This window comes from Podarcis muralis, chromosome 10 (assembly GCF_964188315.1).
Source record: "Podarcis muralis chromosome 10, rPodMur119.hap1.1, whole genome shotgun sequence".
Classification (NCBI taxonomy): domain Eukaryota; kingdom Metazoa; phylum Chordata; class Lepidosauria; order Squamata; family Lacertidae; genus Podarcis; species Podarcis muralis.
The window spans coordinates 61,007,909-61,019,787 of NC_135664.1; the positions used below are offsets into that span (position 1 = coordinate 61,007,909).

At 47.7% G+C, this 11,879-nt stretch overlaps 1 protein-coding gene across 5 annotated transcripts in view; it reads right to left on the bottom strand.

Moving 5' to 3' along the window:
• Positions 1 to 11,302, bottom strand: part of EPS8 (EGFR pathway substrate 8, signaling adaptor) — a 145,415-nt gene extending 134,113 nt beyond the window's left edge. For 2 of the 5 annotated variants that reach the window (XM_028746067.2, XM_077935247.1), the window contains exon 1: positions 11,125 to 11,300. The gene's annotated coding sequence lies outside the window, so the exon portion shown is untranslated. Of the gene's footprint in view, positions 1 to 11,124 lie in introns of all 5 variants that reach the window. The other 3 variants (XM_077935248.1, XM_077935246.1, XM_028746068.2) reach the window with 3 other exon arrangements.
• Positions 11,303 to 11,879: the final 577 nt, after the last annotated feature.

The window sequence follows — 11,879 nt, forward strand, 5'->3', positions numbered from 1 at the left end:
GCCCTGGACACAGAATTGACCTGTACCTCCATGGACAGCTGTGAACCAAAATGACTCCCAGGCGCACACCTGGTCCTTCAGGGGCACAGTTACCCCATGTAGACCAGGGAGTCCTCCACACCTGCCACAACAGAATGTCTAGGCACCATTTCTCCCTGCCCCCTAACTGTTGTTGTTGCTGCTGCTATTGCTGTTGTTCATTTCATTTCTATACCACTTTAAATTTTAAATAAAAAATCTGAAAGTAGTTTACAACACATTGAATCATCAAATAAAACAATCCAGAAGAAAACAATTTCAAGCTTCAATGAAGATATTTCAGATCCTTCTCTAGGTGATCTTTTGCTTTCTCCATATTCATTTACCTACCTAATTTATACAGCTGCCCCATAGCAGAAGGACTCTAGCAAACCAATGTTGTGTAGCGGTTAGAGTGTTGGACTAGAGGACCTAAGAGATCAGGGTTCAAATCCCCACCCAGCCATGAAGCTCACTGGGTGACCTTGGGTCAGTCACAGAAACTGGAACAGGTCCAACTGCGACCACGTGGAGATCTCTGGATGCCAGGCTGCCATCCCATCAGCTCCAACCAGCATGACCAATGGTGAGCAGAGTTCGAAATTAGCCAGGTGCCAGGCGCCTTTTGCACCTATTGGCCACTTGTGACCAAGTGAAGATGCCCAGGATGCATGCCTGGGGATCATTGGATCTTGACAGTTTTCACACACTAATACCACGTCCTGTAGAAGTCTATCAGTTACGGTATATTTTATCCACACAATCAGAGTGAATTTTGGGGTGGGGGTGGGGGTGTGAAATGCTTTTGCTGTGCAGCCTAAGCAAGAGCAGTGAACGACGTTATAGTTAATTGTTGCAGCTTGTCCTCATCACACTGCCCTGCTCACAGTTGTGAAGAATATTCCCAAGTTGTGAATGGACCATGTTACCATTAAGAAAAAGGGGTAGGAATAGGCCAGGGGTGAGCAAACTTTTTCAGCAGGGGGCCGGCCCACTGTCCCTCAGACCCTGTGGGGGGCTGGACTATATGCCCCACAAATAACCCAGAGATGCATTTTAAATAAAAGGACACATTCTACTCATATAAAAACACACTGATCCCCCGGGCCTTAGTTTGCCTACCCATGGAATGGGCCAATACAGTTGTACCTTGGATCCCAAAAGCCTTGATACTTGGGCATTTGGCTCCCAAACGCTGCAAACCTGCAAGTGAGTGTTCTGATTTGCGAACGTTTTTTGGAACCCAAATGTCTGATGGGGCTTTCGTGGCTTTCGATTGGCTGCAGGAGCTTCTTGCAGCCAATCAGAAGCGGCGCTTTGGTTTCTGTATGTTTTGGAACTTCCGGAACGGATTCCGTTTGACTTCCAAGGTACGACTGTCCCTGGATCAAATGACTTTTCTTCTTTAAGTTCTCAAAGTTCTTAAACGAGCTCAAGGTTGTCATCTGAACTAGCCAGAGGTTTAACTGAGCATCTTGGTCAGTCAAAATAAGACTTTGGAGCAGTCTTGCCCAAAAAATGGCAACTGGACACTTTATTTTGCCAACTGTAACCTTGGTTTGAAGAGCCATTTGGTGCCTAGCTTATACATCTGTGTTTCTAACACTGGATGATGGGAGTTGTAGTCCAACATCTCAAGGGCGTTACTAACAGAAGGCACCACAGATCAAAAGTGAAGCACAGAAGACCAATGTTAGAGCAAAACAGCCATCTCATCAAAGCAGCAGGAGATTCTCCTAATGATTATGGATCCCTCACTTTGGCAGGCGTATCCTTGCAGAGCTGGCTTCTGTTTGGCAACAGAAATCAAGAACTGAAATGAAGAACCTGGAAGGTCATCTGTCAACAAAATGCTCTGATGTGCTGCTGCAGCCATGAGGAGCACGCTACTCTCTCATGCCTCGCTCACTTCAGGGCAGATTTGGCAGGTAGTCAATAAGTTGACAATAAAACCATCATCACTTTAGCTCTAGCCTTTTCATTATAGTGAATGCTATACTCCAGAGCAGGAATCAGCAAGCTTTTTCAGCAGGGGGCCAGTCCACTGTCCCTCAGACCTTGTGGGGGGCCGGACTATACTTTGAAAAAAAAATATGAACAAATTCCTATGTCCCACAAATAACCCAGAGATGCATTTTAAATACAGTGGTACCTCGGGTTACAGACCCTTCAGGTTACAGACTCCGTTAACCCAGAAATAGTACCTCGGGTTAAGAACTTTACTTCAGGATGAGAACAGAAATTGCACGGGGGTGGCACGACGGCAGCGGGAGGCCCCATTAGCTAAAGTGGTACCTCAGGTTAAGAAGAGTTTCAGGTTAAGAACAGACCTCCAGAATGAATTAAGTTCTTAACCCGAGGTAACACTGTAAAAGCACACATTCTACTCATGTAAAAACATGCTGATTCCCGAACCGTCCGCGGGCCGGATTTAGAAGGCGATTGGGCCGGATCCAGCCCCCAGGCCTTAGTTTGCCTACCCAGAGAGCACCAGGAAACTCTTGTTAGGGGGCTTTACTCAGCCCACCCCCCAAGAGAACAACAATCTGGACCCGCCCCTGCCTCTCAGCCTAACCTACCTCACAGGGTTGTGGTGGGGGTTAAATGGAGGGAGGCGAACAATGCACCTTGGAGACAAAAGTAGGGTATAAATGCAATAAATGATGATGATGATGGAAGAAGTGCAATAGCATTCAGTTCCTTCAAGGCAAAGGAAGCGGGAGCCTGTGGGGAGGGGGGGAAATACCTCGAAATCCAATGAACCAACCCAAAATGTCACAAAATAGTGGCAAGAACAGGGAACGGCCCTCACACCTGTCCCAGAATTCCCTACTTCCATTCCCCAGTGACTCCCTGCTAACCATGGTTTGCACATTCTGGCTGAGGTGAGAATCCTGGATAGTCTTAACCATAGCCAAGATGGCGTCAAGGAGGGAGGGGGCATTTTGTGTAGGAGGGGAGTCACTTGGGGGAGGGAACACACTATCACACAGCCCTCTCAAAACCTTTTCACCCCGGTTAAGAGGTTGAGGCAAGACATCTGTACCCATCCGAAGCGAATCCTAACCAATTCCCTTTGGGCAGAAACGAAACAGTTTACTGTGTTTATTTCCGGTAGAGTGCGTAGCAGCTGCCCTCTGGTGCTAGGCATATTTCTAAAAATCCTAAAAACGGGTACTTGAATTCTCCCTTTTGTACTACAACCTTCTCCACCCACCCTACAGAGTGTTTCTGATGGCTTGGGCTAATATAATTAGCCAATTTGAATGTCCTGTAAAATTAACATCCCTTTGCATTTCTAGCTGGTAACAGTTCAGAAATGGCTTAGGTCAAAAAGACTTCGCTCACAAATGAATAGGTCCTCTTTGAAACCATTTTTAATGCTTTTCAGTGTCTGATGGGAAAAGGGCAAGTTGTTCTACCTGCATAGCTTGGTCAAATCAAAACCCTCCCCTTCTCCCTAACATCTTTCCTTCTCCTTCTACTGATAGCAGAGTGTCTGTATTCCCTTTCAAGCAAGCTGTTTAGATGCGATAAGGCGCCTGAATTTTTATAGAAAACACACTTTCTAAGTCAAAGGGGTGGGTTTTTTTTAACGGAACGGGTCTCTAAAAACACATAAAACTAATTGCAATCCGTACTATGTATTTCCCCCACACTCTACACACAGAAAGCACACACCCATTTCCAAAAGGGAGAAAGAAAAGAGATGTCTCTTAGAAAATAGCATGAACAAAAGTGTCGTTTATAGCCAGTGACCATAAAACAAATTTGCATGCCGATTGGTACAAATCACATGTCACTTGATGCTGTACTGGACTGATAGGGGAACATGAATGTATAAAAGATCCCTTTTGCATTACATTCTGGTAACTGGAGAGGATGTTTGTGTACTTTATAGGTAAGAAAACTCTGCTTCTTCTGCCGCTATCCATCCACATGTTGCTCAGACATGTACAGTTGATCCCCACTTTTCGCCACATCACAGAAAACCATCACCTCCCAATAGCCAGCGCATAAATGTTTCCAATGAAGCGGGAGCACAACTTGCTCCCAAGGCGCATTGATTTATTTTGCACATCCTCCAAAAGTCCCGCAGCAAGGAGCATAATGAGCAGGCATGCCCAGGTCTATAGGAATGCAGAATTCAGTTCTGTGCAAATTGTCAGGTTCCCATTACAAAGAAGCAGCAAGATTTGACAGCTCTTACAGCTGCCAAAATACGTTTAGAAACGAGAGAGCAATGCAGAATGAAATCGCAGGACCCAGTGGGATGGCTGCATAGGAATGTATATTGCTTGCCTGCAGAGGCCCCTGTGGAAGAGAATTTGCCACATTGTTTGAAAGGTATATTGTTCTCTCTGCAGCATCCACTGGCGAGGAAACCAGTCTGAATGTGTGGGTGAGCAGGCCACACAGGCTTGTGGCAGCGATCTACACCTCGCAAAACGAGCAGTGAGCAGGAGAAGAATGGACCTACTCCACACAGGCTTCAAGATCCAGATGCAAAAAAACAGCAGCACCATATATATACACAGCTGCCACATCTGTTTCTGCATGCAAAGGTCTCTCCACCCAGCCATCAACAGATGTATCCCAGCGACCACATCACACCAAGTAAGACAAAAGAATCATCTTACACCTTCAACCAAATCTGGAATTTTCAATGGGGGAAGTGGGACTGCACTCCTGCAGTAACTGGCTCTTCCATACGGACTCTGGATTAACACATAATACTGAACCACAGGCTAGTGTGAAGTGTACCCAGCCCAGCAAATTAACCTCTGCCTCCTCTCCTCTGGGCAGCTGCTGCCGCTGCCTCTGGTCTCTGATCTGTCTCCCCACACAGCCCCACATGGGCCTGGGACTTGTCTGTCCACTCCCAACTGCATGGGTTCGTGGACTGGCTGGGCTCCCTCACCACTTGATTGCTTGCTCCGAGGTCACCTTGGCTCCTGGCAACCAGCACCCGCTGACCAGTCCCAGAAGCATCATTCGCCTGCGGAGCTTGTGGCCAGGGCAGCTGCAACAAACAGCTCTGCAAGCCTTGGGGAGGCAGAGATGTGGGAGGGCATTGGAGGAGGGAGGGAAGGAAAGAGGGACAGAGGCCAGTGTTGCCCACAGTACCCCTGGCCATCATTCAAGGCACCCCAGGGCGCCACGGCACACTGCTTGAAAACCACTGTCATAGATGAACCAGGCCAGTATACAGACAAGTTATGTCTATGTAGACACTCTCCTGTGCCTTGTAAAGAAAGCATCAGCGCAGAGAGCTGAGCAACAGGCAGAGTTTGAGGACAGGTACAATTCTGCACACAAACACTGCCCCCTGCATCCTCCGATCCGATTAGCTAAACAGGGATAGAGTTGTTATGGACACTGCAAGAGCAGGAACGCTCATTGTTCTGGCCCGCTATTGAGAAACGATGGGATAAAACTCTACTTCCTTTCCTCAAAGTGAAAGCGATAGGTGCCCCAATCGCACCCGTGCCAGAAATGCTGCACTTTTCAAGCAGACCAGGTGTAAGTCTCGATAAGGCAGGCACTGTTATCTCACAGCATCCAACACTGCGCTAGAGAATGGGTGCATTTTGTTTGGACTTGTGACATTTCCCGATCTTAGCTTTTCCTGAAGCCACAGTAGACGCAACTTAAGAAGAAGCAGCTCATTTTTCTAGTGCTGACGCAGATGTCCGGTGGCTGGAGAGATACCAGCTAGTATCGTACTTTTCTATCTCTTTGGCTGCTGTGCAGTTGGTACCAACAAGGTTGACGTGGGTGTCAGTTTTAGAAGCGAATTTGGGCAGGGGAAGGGATGCAATTTGTCATCAGCAACAATCCAACGGATATTTATTTACTTTTGTTTATTTTGTTTTATTTCATTGATATCCCACCCTTTTCTTCCAGGAGCTCAATGTAGAATACCTGGTTCACCCATATTTCATGAGACACTCATGGAAGGAACATTGAAACCTCTTTCTCCAATGAAAATAGGGATATCCTATCCTATTCAATTTATTTATTTGTTTGTTTATTTATTATTTTATTCATATCCCACCCATCTGACTGGGTTGCCCCAGCTACACTGGGTGGCTTCCAACATATATCAAAACACAATAAAACATTGAACATTAAAAAAAACCAACTCCCTACACAGTGGTACCTTGATTCTTGAACTTAATCTGTTCCGGGAGTCTGTTCGACTCCCAAAACTGTTCAAAAACCAAGGCGCAGCTTCCGATTGGCTGCAGGAGCTTCCTGCACTCAATCAGAAGCAGTGTTGGATGTTTGGCTTCCAAAAAACGTTCACAAACCAGAACACTTCCGGGTTTGCGGCGTTCAAGAGCAGATTTGTTCAACAACTAAGCTGTTTGAGACCCAAGGTACCACTGTATAGTGGTACCTCTGGTTGCGAACGGGATCCGTTGTGGAGGCCCGTTCGAAAGCTGAAAGGAATGCAACCCACACCTGCAGGTCGCGATTCGCTGCTTCTGCGCATGACATCATTTTGCGTGTCTGCGCATGCGCGAGCGGCGAAACCCGGAAGTAACCCTTTCTGGTACTTCCGGGTCGCCGCAGGACGCAACCTGAAAAGGCTCAACCTGAAGCAAATGTAACATGAGGTATGACTGTATAGGGCTGCTGTCAGATGTCTTCCAAAGATTGTACAGTTATTTATTTCCTTGGCTCAGGGGTCGCATAACTCCATACCGTCCAACATTTATCTGATGAAAATAGGGATGTCCTACCATACACTTCACCATTTCTCTGATGAAAACAAGGGCATTCTAAGGAAAAGTGGGACATTCCAGGGTCAAATCAGAAACCGGGACTGCTTCTGTAAATCTGGGGCTGTCCCTGGAAAATAGGGACATTTTGAGGGTCTGGTGTACAGCCCAGAAAAAGCTTTATTGCTCCGTTTTGCTGAATGCTAAACAGGCTCTCAGGAAATGAAGGAGGTTTGGGGGACGGGGGAATCCAGAGGCAAATTGTTTTCATGCCCAGGTTTGAGCTCTATAAAGAAATTGGCCCAGACAGACGTTCTATTCAGGATCTCCATATTAAGGGAATCAAAACCCAGGAGATGAGACCTAACGCCATTCATTCCCTGACCGATCAGAAGGTTTCGGATGGAGTCAAGCGTGTGACCCTTCCCTGTAATGGGCTGCAGTTCAAAAAGTGTCAGGGTGATTTTCCTCCTGGCTGGCAGCCACAGGCAGGTTGAGAAGAGAGATTCTGCTACAGTTGGAGAAAGAGCTTTAGAAACCAGCAATACAAAAAGTCTCCATTCAGCTTGGAGAAACCAGAAAGTCGTTCCACCTCTTAAAGGGAGATCAAGTAACTTCTCTGGGATCTTTTGCCAGCAGCAGCAGGCAAGGAAAACGTGGGAATTTTGATTCTCAAGCCCGATACCAAAGCAAAGGCTGACCCTGGGTTCACTGTACAATTGCTAACTCAACCAAGGCAACATTTAATACGGAATCGAGCATCTATTTTAAGTAATCGGAAATAAAAAAGCTACGAAGTATCTAGCCGTGGCATGTGCTCGTATTCCTGTTTGAAAATCTCTATGCAATGTATAAAAAGAAAGAAACGCAAACACAACAAAATGATGCCACAAAAACAGAGATACAACACTAAACCTGGTAAAGCAAAACTTTAAAGATGTATAAACATATGCCAAAAACAGGAAGTCAGTACTGGCAATATCCCGATCTTGTGGGTCGAGGGAAAAGAGATGCCTTTGCAAGACAGCTGAAGCAACTGACAGATTCTGCTTTGGGGTTTAGGTGTGGACAAGACATCAGGACAACTTGTGCAGCCCAAGCAAAAGCGGTGTGTGCTCAAATCCAGCACGGTGCAGACTGCCTCTGCTCCACCCGCAATGCACTGATTTGCACCTTTCTGAGTTTGCACGAACGTAGTTTGGCAATAACAAGCATGCTCAGCCTCCCGCCAAGTGACAGTCTGGAGGAAGAACCCTAACATTTCTACCAGAAAGAAACAGAAACTGCCTTTTACAGATCCACCTAGAGCAAGGGTCAGCAAACTTTTTCAGCAGGGGGCCGGTCCACTGTCCCTCAGACCTTGTGGGGGGCCGGACTATATTTTGAAAAAAATAATGAACGATTTCCTATGCCCCACATATAACCCAGAGATGCATTTTAAATAGAAGGACACATTCTACTCAGGCAAAAACACGCCGATTCCCGGAACATCCGCGGGCCGGATTTAGAAGGCAATTGGGCGGATCCGGCCCCTGGGCCTTAGTTTGCCTACCCATGACCTAGAGTTAAGCCTTGGAGGCAAGCTTCCGAGATGCTCAGGCTGAACTGCCAAAGTAGCAGCAACCATAGTTGTTAAGTAGAGCAGGAACATTTCACCTTAAGTGCTAGAGACAGAAGCTGAGATGGGAGGTCACAGGTGGAAGCATGCATTCATCTGACCCATCTCAAAAAAGATGGATAAAATCATCCAACCAATTCAACAACGGCAACAAAAGCCAACAATTGTGTGAACTGTCCATAGCAAAACCGGTCCCTTTATTTTGCATTTGTTCTGCCCTGACTAGAAAGTGCTTGCTGGTGCACGAAGAGTGATATCCAACGTTAGAGTAAGTGCAGTAGTTTCCAATAGGTCTACTCCAAACATGTATTAGTTGGCTATCACTGCAAACCATTTTGCAAACTCTTAGGCACAAACTGAGGAATTGAAGGGAGGTCCTTGCCAACCTAATTATTGTCACCTTGTGGTCCCAGGATTTAACTTTTTGCTTGTGTTAGTTCAACGGCAAAGAACAGAAATACTTAGAAAGTTAACTTTCCATTTATTTTTAAATCAGAAAATTCACACATACTATAGCAGGCTCAAGAATGTGACAGAAATCTTGTCACATGTTTGCGTGACTCACCTTTTGGCCTGAGTGCTAAACACTGAACTGCAGCCTGCAAGGAACAACAATTTGGCATATTGCATTGACTTCATCATCTTTTTGGGGAGAGGGCACTACCTTCTTGAGTTAGACTCCCTGCTACAAATCCATCAGTTTCCACTCATGGCAAAACATCAGCCTCCTGCTTCTAACATTGCCACACGTTAACATCTGATGTTCTGTGATAAAGTTCAAGGCTGAAGTTGGTGGGGCTGCCTGTTATTATATACAGTGGTACCTCGGGTTACATACGCTTCAGGTTACATACGCTTCAGGTTACAGACTCCGCTAACCCAGAAATAGTGCTACAGGTTAAGAACTTTGCTTCAGGATGAGAACAGAAATCGTGCTCCAGCGGCGCAGGAGCAGGAGGGCCCATTAGCTAAAGTGGTGCTTCAGGTTAAGAACAGTTTCAGGTTAAGAACAGACCTCCGGAACGAATTAAGTACTTAACCCGAGGTACCACTGTATCTACCAAGCAGATGCAAACCACAATTGTAAAAAGATGCCCTACACAGTATATTTAACAATAAATACCCATGGGTATTATTACTTCCAGCTCAAGAGGCAGTGACTATGTGTTGCTAACCAGGCCAATAACCAACAGGTACCACATCATAAACTGGAACACAAGAATCCACTAGAGAAGTCCTAACTAACCATCACTTATCCAGCCTGCTATGGAGAAGTTTCCCTGGCGCTTTTCCTTGACAGAATAAGCAACTGCTCTCAGTTTAGTACTCACAAACACTAATGCAGATTAATAAACAGACAGAGAGATGGAGAGCTCGCCATGGGCTGAAAATGGGTCATGCAGGAGGTCATGCACCTTAGTCAAAATGGGCGGTGGCTAATTGTGGTTAAGAGTGACCATGCATTTAAAGTGCACCCCCTCAAAAATTCTGGGAACTGTAGTTTACCCCCCCCCAACAGAGCTATGATTCCCAGCACCCTTAACAAAACACAGTTCTGGTGATTCTTAGGAAGAGAGTGCTCAAAATGAATGGTGTGTACACAGCACAATAAGAAATTCCCTGCGATTAGGAGCGGGGCAGAAAAAGTAGCAATATAGCTAGTTACTATTACATTTATATATAAATGTAAATAAATATTCTCTAAGAAATTCCAGGCAGTATCTCCACTCACTCACACAAACAAACACACACAACAACAACAACAACAACAACAACCCTGCAAGGTAGGATAGGCCAAGAGATAGCAGCTGGCTCAAGGTCACACTGGCCAAGTGGGGATTTAAAGCCTAACCTCCCTGTCTGTTGCTCTAACCACTACACCACACTTCCTCAGCTGAGAAAGAACACACGGAGGTATACATCTTTGGGGCAGTTTTTAATGCCCCTTCCCTGATTCTGAGAAGAATCTGGAGCACTAGCTGCTGTTAAAAGGCAATGCAATCCCCAGAGTTTAAAGGCTGCAGTCCTATGTCTACTCAGAAGGAGGTCCTGTTGCATTCAACGGGGCTTGCTCTCAGGTAAGCGGGGTCAGGACTGCACAGCCTAATCGTGGAAAGATATAAAAGCTTGGGGGCGGGGGAGGAAGCTGGGATTTCCTCCAAGGAGCACATTTATCTACTCCAGGAAGCAATAAAAAGCCAGCAACTACAATCCTTCCCTAGTTGTTTTTTTTATATATATAAAAAACAAAACCAGCTGACAAGATAGATCACAGGTGTGGTAAGTGAGCGAGCGCTCAGGTTACAGGGGAAGGGAAGCGGAGCAGCGCACGTCTCGGCTGGACAGGGCGGCGGCGGGCGGGAGCGCCTGTTACTGAACCCGCGCCCCCTTCCATCTTTTACAAACACGCGCGGCCATTTCACACGTTACGCTTTTCACGAGCAGTGGAGAAAGAGAGCAAAGGCTTGGGTCTCAGGAGCTCCAGGGCGGAAAACAGACGGGGGGGGGGGCGTGGGTTTGGCACCAAGAGAGACCCCCCCTCCAAAATCTTCCAGGAGAGCAGACGGCGCCCCCCCCCCCAGACGCTGTACTTCGCACCCCCTCGAAGCCCAGCGGGGAGCATGAAAGCAGGGGAATGTGGGTCTGGGCCCCAGCGGGGTTGGGGGCGACCCCCCTCCCGCCTCTCCCCCCCCCCCGATTGTGGGTGGGGGAGAGCGACCCTTCCCCCGCTTCCCCCGACGCCTTTTGTGCGCCTCTTACCGCGCTGCTGGTCCCTCGCCTCCCGTCTCTCCTCTCCCTTCCTTCCCAGGGAGGACGAGAACCGCCTGGTCCGCGCAGGGCGTCCGAGCCGACGGGCGGGGAGAGCGGCGAGGCTGCCGAGAGAGGAGCCGCCGACTGAACTGCCCTCCGCACGGCCCGCTGCTGCTTCCAAAGTGCCCGCCTCTGCCTCGGCGGCTTGGTGCGCTCGGAGCTTCCCGCGGGCCGCAAACGCCCTCTCCTGGACGGCCCGGGCTTCGCTCGCTGGTGGAAGAAGCCCCGCGGGGGGGGGCGGCGAGGCGGTTCACACGTGCAGGATGCGCGTCGCGTGGTCTCGCCGCCGCGCTGAGAAATGTGGAGGATCCATGTGTGTGGAACTAAGTAAGAGGATTAGGGCGGCCGCCAGGGAGAGAAAGTTACCCTTAATGATAATTAGCAGAGTGCTGGATTTAAAATTGAGAAGATCCATTGGGGGGGGGGGGAGCATGGGCGTAGCCAAAAGGGGGGGGGGCAGCTGCCCCCACTAAATCAAGTAAATAAATAAAAATATTTAACTAACTGACCAATCGCGTTGCAGATAGCTCGGTTCTGCCCCCGCCCCAATATAAATCCTGCCCCCCACACAACATGAAGGCAACCCTGTTTAAGGAAGTTATTAATGTTTTGTGTTTTTAATATTCTGTTGGGAGCCGCCCTGAGTGGCTGGGGAAACCCAGCCAGATGGGCGGGGTATAAATAATAAACTACTACTACTACTA